The sequence below is a fragment of the Castanea sativa genome, chromosome 7, assembly GCF_040712315.1.
Source record: "Castanea sativa cultivar Marrone di Chiusa Pesio chromosome 7, ASM4071231v1".
Lineage (NCBI taxonomy): Eukaryota > Viridiplantae > Streptophyta > Magnoliopsida > Fagales > Fagaceae > Castanea > Castanea sativa.
The window spans coordinates 17,770,319-17,787,091 of NC_134019.1; the positions used below are offsets into that span (position 1 = coordinate 17,770,319).

Below are 16,773 nucleotides of genomic sequence, written 5' to 3' on the forward strand. Positions count from 1 at the left end.
TCCCAAGAATCCACTATTATCAAAACAAGCGGTTACAAGTAAAGGAATCTCAATACCTTATACCAACCTACAGTTGAACCCTTACCCCAATACCCAATTGGACTTGTTTTGTAATGACAATCTCTCCTTTTTAATGCACGGCTCCCAGTACGTGACTAACCAAAAGATGCGCGGATCCCAGTATGTGACTTGATCACCAACTTGAGAAAGATGTTGGCCGCAAAGTTCTTCTATTCTTCAACACATGAAAATCACGAAGTTGCTTGGTCACAAAACCCTACGGTATACAAACACAGCAGCTTCTTCAAGAACTAGGGCAAGGTAGGTTTCTGGTCACATATGAGGAATTATACTCTTATGCAATTGTGCTCTTGGCTGTGCAACCTGATACGGCCCTTAGAATAGTCTTTATATATGTTTAGGGTTATGAGAAAAGAAAGCCCAAACACATAATCACGGATTGGATGAAAATCAGAACTGAAAATATGAATTTCATAAACCTCGACAGATACCCTAGCTGTCAAGCAGCTGTCGAGCCTCGAGTTGAAACAGCTCTTTTAAACCTCGATAGATACTAGCTATCAAGCTTTAATGAACAACACTTCTTCACTTGTTTCTTAGACAGACTTGCATGGTTTTAACACTTGAACTTGAAACCTTGTTTCTCAAAGCATTAAACACATCCTAGATCTACCCAATTACAAGTAAAGTGCGTTCTGTCAAAGGATTAGCCAATACATAAAATGTTGACATATGTTCCTAACATCCAATCACATATGTCCTAACATGATGCATGCTCTAATGCACAAAAATTTGTTCAATTTTTCAAAATTTACCCACAATTGACTTGAATAAAAGAGTTTTAACCCAAAAACTCCAAAGTTTGAAAAACTCGCTTTTCAAAACCAAACCAAATTGATTAATTAACCATTATACTAGTCAGAAAACATCATATAATGACTTAATCCATCAATTTCACAAGTTGATTTCATCAATTTAAGCTTAATTGAACAAAAACCTCAGTAAAGCTCCTACCATCACAACTAGGGCCTTCTCTTTATCCTTCCCTTCCTTTATGCCTAGGGGGTTGTAAAGCTCATCTTTTGAAAAAGCGCTTGCTACTTCGTTGTGAATATGCTGCTTATCACACATACATATGAACCCTGAGTTGTGCTATTCACATATCTGGTCAACAAGGGTAAGTAAAAGAAGTAAATTGACGATCACCCCAATCTGAAGGTTGCTCACAAAAAGTGGAAATAAGCTCGTCTTTAGATGATCACAACCAGGGTAGTCAGGATGCGCTACCCTAAGGACATGGAGCACTTCAGATACAATATCTGTAGTGACCACGATTCGTGTAACTTGAACACAAGTGACAAAGAGAGGTACTAGATAATCAAATCAATGCATGTTGGAGTAGAACTCTTGGATCAGCACAGATGGACAAGTGACCGGGACATCACACAGTGACTCCCAATCCCTACTGTGAATGACAATGGGTAGGTCAGTGTCAGAGAAGTCTGACAAAATGACTTGGCGTTCCGAATGAATGCCTCGTCTAGAAAAGTTCTCCGAAATTCCTTGCGGGCTTTATCATCACGGAAACGAATATGAGACGGGGTAGGATCAGAATAGATAGATGCCTCAAAATGAAGAGAGTTTCAGGAATGAGTGGATTTACGCTTAGGTGCCATAATGCAACTAATGTAAACAAGAGAGAGAGAGGGAGAGAAAGACAATCAGAAAAGCACCAACAAGATACAATATAACAAATATAGAAACTTGAAGGTACGTATGCATGAAAATGCATGAGTATGTGATATGCAATAGGAAATACATCATGGGCTAAGCCTAATCCAAACCTACCAGCACATAATCAATTTCACAATGTAGACACATCTAAAATGCATGAAACATCGTTATAATACACATGTGATGCAATGCATGATGTTTTAAGATCAAAAATACAAAACCCATCCCAAAAGATTCACAATAACTTCATCAATTTTGAAAAACCCTAAAATTTTCAAAAAATCCCAAAAAGTTAGGTCAAATGCATGAAATGCATGAAAAAGAAGGATTAGGACCCTTACCAAGTGAAGAAAAACTTGATCTAGGCCAAAAAAATCCTTGAGGATGAAGTTTGGAGTGAGAAAGAGAGGTTTTGGGAGGTGAAGAGGTAGTAGGAATTGAGAGAGATCTAGAGAAATGAGATCCGAATCGCGCTGACCCTATATATAGAAGCTTAGTAATTCTCGACAGATCAAGATGTGTCGAGCTTTAAAAGGATTGACAGATGCAGCTATTAAGTAGGTATCTAGAGGTGTCCATAGCAAAAACAAGCTCAATGGATTAAGGAGCTATCGAGCAGCTATCGAGGAGACAGAAACTTTCTCAATGGATCGAAGAGCTATCGAGAAGCTATCGAGATTGCAATAAGAAAAAGCTGAAGAGCTCGATAGATAGCCTAGCTGTTAAGAGGTGTCGAGGAGCTGTCGAGATTGCTTAAAAACAGTTTTTCAAGAAGAGAAAAACATAGACATGAATGCAATCAAGCACGCAACTCAACCAAAGATCCAAACAACATTTAACCTCTCAAAAACATCTCTCAACAAGAAAAATGTCATGCATTTAAATTCAAAACACACACACACACACACACACACTAAACAAGTCTAACCAATTTTATATTTCAAAAACAAGTTTAGACAGTTTAGTGAGCATACATTAGCGCATGTAAACCTTGTGATGGCCAAATCACATTGTACTTGCACATGTATCATAAGTAGCAAAGAATATTGCATGTTGTGTGTGAAAACATCGCAAGATTGCATAAGTGTCTTTATGTTATGACAATTTGAGATATGAGTAAATCAATTTAACTCACAGACGATCATAACTGATATTGATTACTTGTTTTTCCAGATTTATTGTCACTCTATCTGACCTATCTCTCACTTGTACACCATTCCTCTTGAACGTTGTGCATTTTTGTATGCCCTTGTGACTGATGCTCCCATGTGTTTTCTATCTCTTTTCATTCGTTCTTTGGTTGAGGTTCATAGGAGTAGCTCTAGGTCGCATGATCTTTTATTTCTAGTTTTCATTCATCGGATTTTGTTAGATTTGGGTTTAGAGGATTTTCCTGCTTCCGAGCCTGTTTATATCATCACCCCCATAGGTGCCACCTTTCTTAGGCCAAGAGCGGCTCAAATGAAAGCCAGCTCTAAATGCCTTCGTGTAGAGTCTTTTATAGGTGATGCATCTCGGCTTCCTCCATCTGGTGATCCATTTGTTGAGAAGTTTGTTAATCCCATCGCCGCAATTGATCCTCCACCAACTGCTTCTGATGATTCATCCATTCAGAGTGTGTTAGATACTGTCGTGACCGTTCAGGCTTTACGTGCAGATTTGGCGAGTATTCAGCGATCTACTCCACCACCTCCTTTAGATGATGATGAGCCTTGATTGTCCTTTAACAATTCGTCAAAAAAAGGGGGAGTACATATTGATGGAGATAGGGGGAGATTTCGTTTTGATGGTTTTGAGCTTTGGAGCTTTAGATTGTATTTAGGAGATTCTTGAAGTATTTTTGTTATTGGCTCATGTTGTTATTGATAGGGGGAGACATTATGTTGTTTATCTCTTTTATTGTTTCTTGTTTCACATGTACTACATTGATTATTGATTTATATTATGAGGCTATTCATGATATATGTCTTTTATTTTACTTTTTTGTGAAATCAAGAATTTATTTTGTTTTTTACTTCTATTTTCCACACATGCTTTTATGTATTTGTTGAGTGTTATAGGAATATATAGGTTGATTCAGTCGTGCTACTGTCTACACTGGCAACTGATAGATAGTAGTTAGGTTGAATTGTTTTTGAGCATCTTGTAATGGGTTGTTTTGTAACTTTGAGCATTTTTGTGTTGGTATGTGTTTTGTCACGGATTTCCAAAGGGGAAGTTCGTTAGGTTCTAAGAAATTATGAACTAATATATTAAAACTTCAATATGTATATGTTAGCAAACCATGATCAAAACATTTTGTCTAGATTTAGACTGCTCAAAGTATGTGTTTGTGTAGAGTTGGAATCGAGTAATTGCAGAAAATTACTATTCAATTTTTACAAAACTCGATCGATCAAAAATTAGACTCGATCGATCGAAGTTCGTGCAGCTCGTTTTTCTGTAGAATTTTTCAACTCAGCCCAAGCCCGTTTGAAATGTAAGGTTTTATGTTTTATGTCTCATATAAAAAGAAAACCACGTTTTAGAGGTTGTTGATATGTTGTGTGTATGAATCTTTTGTGAGATCTAGAGGTGTTAAACTTCATATACACTTAGGGTTATCAAGATCAAGATTGATGTCGAGAGCTTGGTGATCGCTTCAGTTGTTGTTTCAAGAGCTTAAAGAGAAACATAAGTGGGTGTACTTGTGGATGCTGTGGATCTGAGAAAGAAGTAGTCCGAGGACTCGGAGCTGTCATGTGATCGTGGTAGTAAGTTTTCTACTCGAGGTAGTAATAGGATGTTAGTGGTCTAAGTCACTATTGTAAAACTTCAATTCTTTCATAGTGGATTCTGTTTTACCTTGAAGATAGTTAGGTTAAATCCTCCCCAGGTTTTTTACCGATTTGATTTTCTTGGGTTATCATATCGTTGTATTCTTTATTTTCCGCATTGTTTAATTGATATGATTTGCTTGTGTTAGTCTAGATTTAAATAATTTACATAAGTAATCATTTAGCTAAATAATTAGGTTAAACAACTAGTGTTTTAAGGGGTCTAAAAACTTTACAGTGTGGCTTCATGCCATGGCCTCAGTCCAATTTTGACGCAGCAGAAGAGTGCAATGCTTCAGGCTCACAAAGAGTTAGTCTTGGGTGGGACTCACTCTATATGGTCAATCAGAACCAGTCTTTCCAATTTGGTGCCCACGAGTGTATTACTCAACAACATAACTTCAGAATAGACAACAATAGGCCTACTTCATTTGAAAATAATTGAGTGTCTAAGTCAAAACCGAACAGCCAAGACTAGCCAGAGTCCTACAACACGCAAACGAAGGCGAAGAAACACTGAAACACAGAGAAGACCATGTAACTTGTTAACTTGCTATAAATATGCATTCCCTTTTGGTCTCTCTCAACTCACCACTTCAAACTCTCATTCCTCACTGCTCTGATCTCTACTCTCATTCAGACATCGTGCCATAACAGAATTCAAAAAACAAACATTAATTGCAAATGGGTTTGAAAGGCTTAGTTGAAGGAGGCATTGCTTCAATAATTGCTGGAGCTTCCACTCACCCTCTTGATCTTATCTAGGTCCGAATGCAACTTCAAGGCGAATCCAATCCTGCCCTAGTACAGGCCTATCGTCCCACAGTTGCTGCTCTAAACACCCCAAATGGATACTGTTAACGTATGTATTGTGGGCTTAGCCCAATTAGGTTACTTACTTGTATAGCACACATTGTACTACTTGTACTGCACTCATATTTGCTTGTACAGCACTCATGTGCCTCCTATATAAAGGCACTCATGTATATTATTTCAGGGAGAAATATTATACTATTGAATTCAGTATTTCTAACATGGTATATGAGCCACTGCTTTGACCTTTTCTTAGCATCTTGTCGTTATTGGTGTAACTCTATTCTTAATATTGCTTCCACTGTCACAACAACTGCCACAGCCTTTCGCCATTGAACCTTCGAGTCTTCCAGACATTGTCCTCAGGTTCCGGACCTATAGCAGCCGTCGTTGAGGAGTTCGAACACTGTAAAGACCACTGCCTTTTCTGGCACCGCCGTGAATATTGTTCCGATAAATTTTTCGAAGGTACCACGAAGATCGTCTTGCTCCGATCTACCTGTTCGTGAAAACCTCACAGTCATCGGAGCCTCCACGCACCCTCACGCACCGCCCAAAGCTTCTGGACTGAAGATCACACGCCCACGCATCGCCATGCGCCGAATCACTTCATCACGTGCCGCCACGCGCCTCCACGCGCTGCCACGCGCCAGACCTGCTCTTGCTGACGTCAGCCCTAGGTGACGTCATCACTGCCACGTCATTGCTGACGTCATCTTCAATCGCGCTGTTGACGTCATCCGCCATGTCATCGTTGACCGTTGACCGACCATTGACCGTTGACCAGCCGTAGACCGTTGACTTTTTTTTAGTTGACTTTTGCAACCCAGGTTCTCCTTACTCAGTTTTTCGCGTTGACTTTTTTTTTTAGTTTTCTTCAGTCTGTTTTTGCATATTGTGTCTCTAAATGGATAAAAAGGATGTTTTTCTTCCTCGCCCCATCAATACTGTATTGGAGGGGACTAGGAATTACTTATCTTGGTCTCAAGCTATGCGCAGTTTTCTTAAGGGTCGTATGCTCTAGCATTATTGTACTGGTGCAATCACTATTCCTGTGAAGGGAGCAAGTGAAGAAGATACTGCATTCCTTGGTCGCATGATTGAATGGGATAGTCACAATCACATAATCCTCACATGGATTCAAAACACTTCCATTCCCTCCATCTCCAATTTGCTGGGCAGCTTTGATGATGCGAAATCAGCATGGGATATGTTGGCCAAAAGATACTCTACTACTCACGGATCCATGAAATATCAGTTAGTGGTTGAATTACATCAACTTAGGAAAGAACCGGGGCAGTCCATCAATGACTACTATGATCAGCTTCGCTTCATTTGGGACCAACTTGACCTTTCTGATCCAACTTGGGCATGCTCAACAGATGCTCAACAATATGCTGCTATTAGAGATGAATTTCATCTCTATGAGTTCCTGATGTCACTCCACAAGGACTATGAGCCCATTCGAGGTCAGCTTCTTAATCGTAGTCCTCCTCCCTCTCTTGATACTGCTATGAACGAGTTAGTAAGAGAAGAAGCTCGCCTTGCAACTCTTCAAGCCCAAAATAAGCTTAATGTTCTGGCCCTTACTCCTTCTGCTCCACCCATAGAGCAACCTCAGCACTCAGGTGATCCTTCTGGCTCTAGCAATTGTCGCAGACAGACCATCAAAAAGTTCTGCAACTATTGCAAACGTCCTAGCCACACTTTGAGACTTGTTACCGTCGCAACAAATCCACTGCTGCAGTTACAAATACTGAGTCTACTCCGCCAATGCCTCCCATTTCAGCTGAGTCCCAGTCTTTTGGATCCACTATCAACCTCTCATCCACTGAACTACAGGAGATCATAGCTCAGGCTGTTCGTATGGCTAGTAATGCATCTCTTTCCACTACTCTCTCAGTTTTACCTGGTAAGTCTCAAACTTGGCTTTTTTATTCTGCCTATTGCAATCACATGACACCTCACTCGTCCTTATTCTCCAAACTTGACCCTACTCCACATCCCCTAAATATTCACATAGTTAATGGTTCCACCATGCATGGGAATAGTCTAGGTTTTGTTTCGACCTCCAACCTTTCTATTCCTGGGGTCTACCATGTTCCTGACCTATCCTATAATTTGTGTTCTGTGGGACAATTTGCTGAACTAGGTTATCGCCTTATTTTTTACTATTTTGGGTGTATTGTGCAGGATCCGAGGACGGGGCAAGAGCTTGGGACCGGCCCTAGAGTTGGGCATATGTTTCCCGTGGACAATCTTCATCTTCCACCTATTGCTCCGGTGTCTGTTGCTGCTGTCGCTGCGGTGTCTTCTTTACCCTCTCTCTCACTCTTGCACTCTCGTCTTGGTCATGTACCCTCTTCTCGGGTACAACAGTTAGCTTCTAAGGGTCTGTTAGGTTCTGTGTCCAAAGACAATTTTTATTGTACTTCATGCCAGTTAGGAAAACAGCCAGCTTTACCTTTTAATAATAGTGATTCTATTTCTAATAGTATTTTTGAGTTAATTCATTCGGATGTTTAGGGACCTTCTCCTGTTGCTAGTATTGGTGGATCTCGTTATTTTTTTGTTTTTATCGATGATTATTCTCGTTACAGTTGGATATTTCCTATGAAATCTCGTTCTAAAATTTTGCCAATATACAGTAACTTTGCAAAAATAGTTGAAACCCAATTCTCCAAAAGAATCAAAATTTTTCGTTCTGATAATGCTCTTGAATATACTCAGTATGCTTTTCAAGCTCTGTTACACTCCTATGGCACTGTACATCATCTAACCTGTCCAGGTACCTCTCAGCAAAATGGTCGAGCTGAACAAAAACTTCGTCATATTCTTGACACTGTTCGTACTCTTCTTCTTTCTGCCAAGGTTCCTCCCCCATTCTGGGGTGAAGCTGCTCTTCATGTTGTTCATACTATTAACCACATTCCAAGCACTGTCATCCATAATCAAACTCCGTATGAACGCCTCTTTGGGTCACCCCCTGACTATCATCACCTTCGCTCCTTTGGATCTACTTGTTTTGTTCTTCTTCAGCCTCATAAGCACAACAAACTTGAGCCTCGATCTAGACTTTGTAGTTTCCTTGGTTATGGCGAAACACAAAAGGGGTATCGATGTTATGATTCTGTCTCTCATCGTCTTCATGTTTCTCGTAATGTTGTCTTTTGGGAACACCGTTTGTTTGTTGAACTCTCTAATTTTCGTTCTTCCCTCACTACCTCATCTGTACTTGATGTCTTTCCAGAGGAGTCTCATGCTCCTTCTCCTAATCCTCTTGATCCTCCTTTGGACTTCTCTATTTAACCTCCAGATCCTTTTGATGCCTATTCTGGACAGATCAAAGATGAACAGATTGATGACGAGTTACCCCACCTTGCGCCTGGGTCCACCGCTCCTGCTCCGCCTGAAGATCCTCCACTAGACCTTTCACCTCCACTAGACATTCCCCCTCGTCACTCAACCCGGGTAAGATCCATTCCTACACATTTACTTGATTATCATTGTTACACTGCACTTACTACACTCCACAAGCCTCAAACCTATCGTGAGGCCTCCACTGACCCTTTATGGCAGATTGCAATGAAAGAGGAACTTGATGCATTAACCAAAAACCATACGTGGGACCTGGTTACTCTCCCTATTAGACAGTTTGTGGTTGATTATAAGTGGATCTACAAGATTAAGACTCGCTTAGATGGGTTCATTGAGCGCTATAAGGCTCATCTTGTTGCAAAAGGCTTTACACAGGAGTATGGGATTGATTATGAAGAGACCTTTGCTCCAGTTGCTCGCATTTCATCTGTTTGTGCCCTCTTGGCTGCTGCTACTGCTAGAAAATGGGATCTTTTTCAGATGGATGTTAAAAATGCATTCCTTAATAGGGATTTGAGTGAAGAAGTTTACATGCAACCTCCTCTAGGTCTCTCCATTGAATCAAACAAGGTTTGTCGCCTTCGACGTGCACTGTATGGTCTTAAACAAGCTCCTCGAGCCTGGTTTGCAAAATTTAGCTCTACCATCTTTCGCTTGGGTTACACTACCAGTCCTTATGATGCTGCCTTATTTCTTCGTCGTACTGATAAAGGCACCATTTTACTTCTCCTCTATGTGGATGATATGATCATAACTGGTGATGACCTTAGTGGCATACAAGAACTCAAGGATTTTCTCAGTCAGCAGTTTGAGATGAAAGATCTTGGACACCTTAGCTATTTCTTGGGTCTTGAAATCACTCGTTCCTCAAATGGTCTTTATATTACTCAAGCCAAGTATGCCTCTGACCTTTTGTCTCGTGCTGGCCTCACTGACAGCAAGACTGTTGACACCCCAATTGAGCTTAATGCGCATCTGACTCCCTCGGGGGGGAAACCATTGTCTAATCCTTCTTTTTACAGATGATTGGTTGGCAGCCTAGTCTATCTCACAATCACTTGTCCAGACATTTCCTATGCTGTTCATCAGCTCAGCCAGTATTTGTCTGCTCCACGGTTGACTCACTATGCTGCTGTTCTGCGCATTCTTCGATACTTGAAGGGCACTCTCTTCCATGGCCTTTTCTACTCAGCTCAGTCTCCTCTTGTACTCCGTGCATTCTCTGATGCTAATTGGGCAGGAGATCCCACTGATTGTAAGTCCACCACTGGCTATTGTTTTCTCCTTGGCCCTTCCTTGATTTCTTGGCGAAGTAAGAAACAAACCTTTGTGGCCCTCTCTAGTACTGAAGCAGAATATCGTGCTCTTGCTGATACCACATCTGAGCTCCTTTGGTTAAGATGGCTTCTTAAGGACTTAGGTGTGTCTACATCATCTGCTACTCCTCTTTACTGTGATAATCAGAGTGCCATTCACATTGCTCACAATGATGTCTTCCATGAACGGACTAAACATATCGAGATTGATTGTCATTTCATCCGTTATCTTCTTGTTCATGGTGCTCTCAAGCTCTTCTCCGTCTCCTCCAAAGATCAACTTGCAGACATCTTCACCAAGTCTCATCCTAAGGGACACCTTCGTGATTTAGTTGACAACCTCAAGCTGGTCTCCCATCCACCTTGAGGTTGAGGGGGGCTGTTAACGTATGTATTGTGGGCTTAGCCCAATTAGGTTACTTACTTGTATAGCACACATTGTACTACTTGTACTGCACTCATATTTGCTTGTACAGCACTCATGTGTCTCCTATATAAAGGCACTCATGTATATTATTTCAGGGAGAAATATAATACTATTGAATTCAGTATTTCTAACAGATACATATCTCTCCACATCGCATCACCACCTCATGTTGGACTTATTTCCATCGGGATCCAAATCGTCAAATCCGAAGGCGTTACTGCCCTTTTCTCCAGTGTCTCTGCCACCATCCTCCGCCAAACACTCTACTCCACCACCCGTATGGGCCTTTACAACATCCTAAAACATAAATGGTCTGATCATTCTGATTCAGACACTGCTAAATTACCAATCATGAAAAAGATAGTAGCTGGCCTTATTGCCGGCAGTGTCGGCGCAACGGTTGGGAACCCGGCTAACGTGGCAATGGTCCGCATGCAAGCTGATGGACGTCTCCCTATTGAGCAGCGCCGGAACTACAAGAGTGTGGTTGATGCAACTAGTCAAATGTCTAAGCAAGAAGGGATTGCTAGCCTGTGGCGTGGTTCAGCTCTAACTGTAAACCGTGCGATGATTGTGACGGCTTCTCAGCTCGTAACTTATGATCAGGCGAAGGAGATGATATTGGAAAAGGGTGTGATGAGTGAAGGAATCGGGACCCACGTGACAGCGAGCTTTGCTGCCCGGTTTGTGGCCTCGGTGGCTTCGAATCCAATCGATGTGATCAAGACGAGAGTGATGAATATGAAGTTGGAGGCAGGAGGTGTGGCACCTTACTCTGGTGCATTGGATTGTGCCAAGAAGACTGTGAGGACAGAGGGGGTTATGGCTTTGTATAAGGGTTTTATCCCTACTATCTCAAGGCAAGGGCCATTCACCGTGGTGCTCTTTGTTACACTTCAACAGGTCCGGAAGCTATTCAAGGATCTGTGATCATGGCAGGGTTGAAAGATTCTTTTTAGAGTCTAATTGAGGAACAAAGCAAATTGACATTTTTTCAATTTTTTTATTCTTTCTACTGACCTATGATATAAATATAGCTTTATTGAATGGATTGGGAGAGCCATGTGATTAGTTTAGAAGAAAATGGTTGGCATGATTCGGCTAAATTGCATACTGTTATCTCCACACAAAAAAAAAGAAGTTTTAATTCTATTTGGTTGTGTTCTTACTATCAGTTTCAACTAAATTGCACACAATACTTAAATGGCACTATATTGAATAAAACTGATTTGGATGGATTACTCGAATCTTCAAGATTTGGTACAATAAATTAAGGGTGTTCATTCCTATATTGCCGAATTTGCAGTGTCCCCTAAATACAATAGTAATTTACTCTCCACTACTCACTATTAACGAAATTTTCTGAAAAAAGTTCTACCAAATAGCTGTGAAGAGTTTTGGTTCTTTTTCAGCTGCACTAACTTGTCATAGTTTAAGACTTCATTCTGATTTTTCCCTTCAGTTGTCCCCAGAAGACAAAGAAAGACAAATATCTTGCAATCCTCTGTTCTACCCCTGTTTCTGCAAATTCGCCAAACTGTCCTGTAAATGAATAAATGGGACAAAGTTTCCACAAAACGCAAGAAATCAATCAAACTGGTCAACTCCACTACGAGCTGAAGGATATCTCACACATATGTTCAAAATTAATTGATATATTTGAAGAAGGGAGTGCCTAATAGGAGCTGGTTTACTTTCAGTCCGTTAATTTGGATAAAGCATGGACTCAAACTAGGATGTAATATCTACGCATTATTAGTCCACCTGACTACAAAATGACAAAGTTTAATTATAAAATTGGTTATAACTTTAAGCGGTTAAGCTATAACCTTACTCAATATTTTTTAATTGAGGGTTCATTGGATTACATTTTCTTTTTATATCTTTCATACGTACAAAATTTTAAGAAAATTAAAGGATCAATAAATTTTTTAAATTACAAGATTTTGTAATTTAAAATAATGTATCAAATATAAGTTTATAGATCATATAGTAAATAATATCCAATTGATATAAAATTTGACATGTGTATTAAGAGCGTAAAGAACATACAATTAAACGGTTAAATTTTCAAAATATGTAATAATATTTATTTTATTGAGTGAGTTTGTAGCCTTAAACTACAACTAATTTTGTAGCTTAATTTTATCCCTACAAAATGCTTTTCATTACTTTACCATATATACACTTATATTATGATTTTGTGTACCTCCCTTCGCGAAAGCAAAATGGGTCACTAACTGAAAACAAGCAAAGCAAAAGCTATAATGCAGAAGAAGGAAGAATGAAAGAACAGCTATAAGAGTTAGAAATGAGAAAGAAAGCTGTGTATATCAATACTAATATAGTGATATGCTCTCTGCTTATTTACAAAATGAGCTACACTCGGAACCGAGATACTGTACAGATATATATGCTACATACATATATAATGTGTGTAAAGTATAGATTTAAGAAATGAAGGACTATAATTATATAATATTACATCCTCGCTTGCTAAAGAATGAAGATTTGTTGGTCTTTTTCCGTCCATATTCCTCACTTTCAAATGCTTCTAGATTCCTAGAAGTAACAGGTTTCTAAAATTTTAATTACAACCATTAACCCTAAACTATATAGAGGTATTTGTAACATATACCCTAAACTTCAACATTTTATAGTCGCCCTAATACTTATTGCAATATGACATCAAAGATGTTTTCATTATTCTTAAACCATGTAGGTGAAAAACGTGGAGAAATAGAGAATGATGAACAAGAACTTCATCATTTTTTTATATATAAAAACTCACATAATATCGGCGTACATGAAATTATGAAGTGTTAGATCTATCTTGGCCACAGCCACCTTCCACATAATCAAATTCCTACTAAACTTCACGAACCATGGTGGCTGGTGGCACGTGTACCTGCTTGCTGGCTGCCATCAAGGTCAAAAGGATGGTGGAAAGAGAAGTAATCAAGTTCCTATGTGTCTTTCGATTTAATGACTTCTACAAATTATTACGTCCTTGACAGTTGACATTTTCAATTTTAGTCGAGGCTAGAGTAACACACCACAGAAAGTAAGAGGTTTATCTCTAGTTTAAAAGAAAAATTGCGAAACCTAAGTTGAATTGGATAAGTGTGTATTGTGAAAACATGTTAAATCTTACGTAAGATATTTATAATTAGGTGAACTTTACAAACAACTTACAGAGGAACTCTAATTACAAATTGACTAATCATTTTAAAGTGTAGGCTAATCGGAATTAAACAAAGTACCTACTTCCCCGTTCCTTTGTTTTTCCTTTCTAGTATATTTCTATAGTTTGTTTGAGTCAACCCACAAAAGAAAATAATTGAAATCATGTCTAAGTTGGCTATGGCAAAAAAACACTATGTTTCTGGACCAAGAAACAGAGCATACTGATGAAAGTCTCTCAGTGACTAAGACTGTAGAAGTTTAGTCCCTTCCTCGAAGGAGAGTTTGTCTGGATTTTTTCTGTTTTCTTTAGGAGTATCAGGTATACTCTTAAAGCTAGTGGTACTTTTGTTGTGGGGTTAATCGTGGGAAATAGTTTTTTCCTTTTACTCTCCTTCACGTTACTGCTTGGAAAACTTGATAGTATAGCCATGGAGCAATTGACCATGAGTTGGAACAACATGTCTCTGTCGGACAAAGAACAAATTGACTTCATCCTTCCTGAGGATCGTAGGAAAGGAGAGTTCGTTATTGCAGCGAAATTCTTAACCTCACGCTTTCTTCAGATGGAGGCAGTAGCAAACATGTGGATTCAGAGCAAAGGTGCTTTGACAACGGACCAGCAAGAGTTTGATTCTTTTTTACGAGCTCCACCGTATAAATCTTCCCGCAAGGATGTGGTTTATGTTCCGGGTTATTATGAGGAGCGTAGCGGCAAGGCCAGGGAGAAAAAAACCGAGTTGGCTGCCCATGCAGCGGTGAGAGCGGCCTCAGCCGTAAGAATGCCGTCTACAGTAGAACAGGACAGGGATACCGAAGGATCAGGGGAGAGCATTAATTTTGTTTCTATGGAGTTGAATGCTGAAGTTAATGTGCAAGAGGAGTGCGTTACAGATGGCTTACAAGTGGACGATAATTTGATTGCGAGTTTAAAAGAGAAATTATTACACCATAATTACTCGGTATTTCCCTCAGAATCCATCTTGGTTTAGAAATTAAACAATGATAGTTCAGAAACGGCTACAACGGATAAGGGAAGAGAGGCTCCTAGAATCACGGAAGTTAACGCTGGAGAATTTCGCTTCAATGCAAATTGCATAACTCTCAAAATATTCAACGTACTCCCTCATCAAGTGAAAAAACTCTAGCCGACCCTTCCATCAACGATTATGACTTTAACCACTCCCTTCCATCATCAGTTGAGATCACAGGCACGACAAACAATCACAGAATTTGGAAACCTGATCAGCCCAGCCAACCTCCACCTCGACTTTTCTAGAAACCTCCTCCTTGGTCGAAAATCAAAGTAAATTTTGACGGGCAGTGTTTAGAGAAGACAACCTTGTGGATGTTGGAGTTATTGTCAACAATGGGGAAGGCAGTGTAATGGCCTCCATGGCAGAGAGCTTCCAACTGCCCTTCTTGATCACCACAGTTGAAGTGATAGCAGCAAAGAAAAGTACCACAGTTTGCTTTTGATCTCGGTCGTTCATCTATTGTCCTTGAAGGTGACTCAAAGATCACTATTGATGATCTAAGGCACGAAGAATTAGCCTTGGCAGAGTATGGACACTTACCAGATGAAGCAAAGGAAAAAGTAAAGCAATTCCCGGAAGTTGAGTTTAATCACATGCTAAGATTGGCTTCTTGCTCACAAAAAATCCCTCAAGCATACAAGGCTGAAAAGATTGAGGCGCTGGAGGCCCTTAAGGCATTGTCTTTTGCGTTTGAGTTGGGATTTCGAAGTGCTACCCTTTGAAGGTGATTCTCTTGGACCGATTCAAGCTTTGAAGTCAGAGGAGCGTAGCTTATCACCAACGGGTTTAATGTTTGAAGATATGAAAGTGTTTGCTAACAATGTTGTAAGACTGCTGTATTCTCACATTAAGAGAAACGGTAATAGGGTTGCTCATAGTCGGGCTAAAAATGCATTATGCATACCAAATTTTCAAGTATGGATGGAAGATGTTCCATCACATTTTGTTTTGATTTTACAATCGGATGTAGTTGAATTACATTAATAAAATCCATCAGGTTCCTTCTCAAAAAAAAAAAAAAAAAAAAAAGTGTAGGCTAATCAGGCATGACTAAATTTTCTTTAGATTGTGAGAGAGATAATCAGCATAAATAAATTTCTCCAAAACATTGGTTATATACTGGTTTGAATCTAATGGACATTGATTTGTGGAGTTATTGTGCAAGTGGAATCGCTCATAATAAGAATCGAGTGAAATCTTTGAAGTATTAATAAAATCTAAACCAAGGCTCAATAACATACCATTAGGCAAGAATTAATAAATTAAAAATTATTTCACGATTTTAAATTTATGAAATACCAAGTAATTTATTATGATATCAAAGCATGTATCTCGAGTTTGAACATTGTTGCCACTTTATTTCCCATTAAAAATAAAATAAAATAACACTTATTGGCCCAATTTTTTAAGAGAGAATTTGAGTGCATGGAGGAGTATTAAAATTATGATTAAATAATTAAAAATTCTTCATTTTCTAAAAACTTAAACTTTTTGAATAGATGATAATTTATCATGATCTATAATGTGCGAGTTGTGGTTTCCTGGCTATGCAATAAGAAGCTCTAAAGAAATAAAAAGAGGTTTGAATATTTTTAGCGAAATTTTCCTTGTAATTTTGCAAGATATTTTATGTGTAAAACTGAAAAATTGCTTTAAGTTAAAGCTAAAAATTTTGAAACTTTGAATTAAAACTCTTTTTTTATTATTATTCCAACTCTTAAGGGAAATGATATCGATACTTATGGGCTGTTTGGATTTTGGTGAGACTCACGCAGAGAAAGGCTGTTCGGATTTGTTTTCAAGTTTTGTTTCCATCACTCAATTTTCTAATTTTTGAGTAATGAGTTAGCAAAACTAAAAACAACAAGTTTTTTGTGTTTTTGAGTTATGAAAACTGAATTATGATAACATTTTTGTAAATACACACACAATGAGGGACCCACGGTCAGAGCACTTCTCAAGTCCAACCGCAACTTTTGACAAACTGAACTGATTTTTTTTATGTTTTGGAATGGGTCCAGCCACAACTTTTGACTTTTAAGTTTTTT

General features: G+C 39.1%; 1 pseudogene; it reads left to right on the forward strand.

Moving 5' to 3' along the window:
* Nucleotides 1-5,255: 5,255 nt before the first annotated feature.
* Nucleotides 5,256-11,435, forward strand: LOC142642172 (mitochondrial uncoupling protein 5-like; annotated as a pseudogene).
* Nucleotides 11,436-16,773: the final 5,338 nt, after the last annotated feature.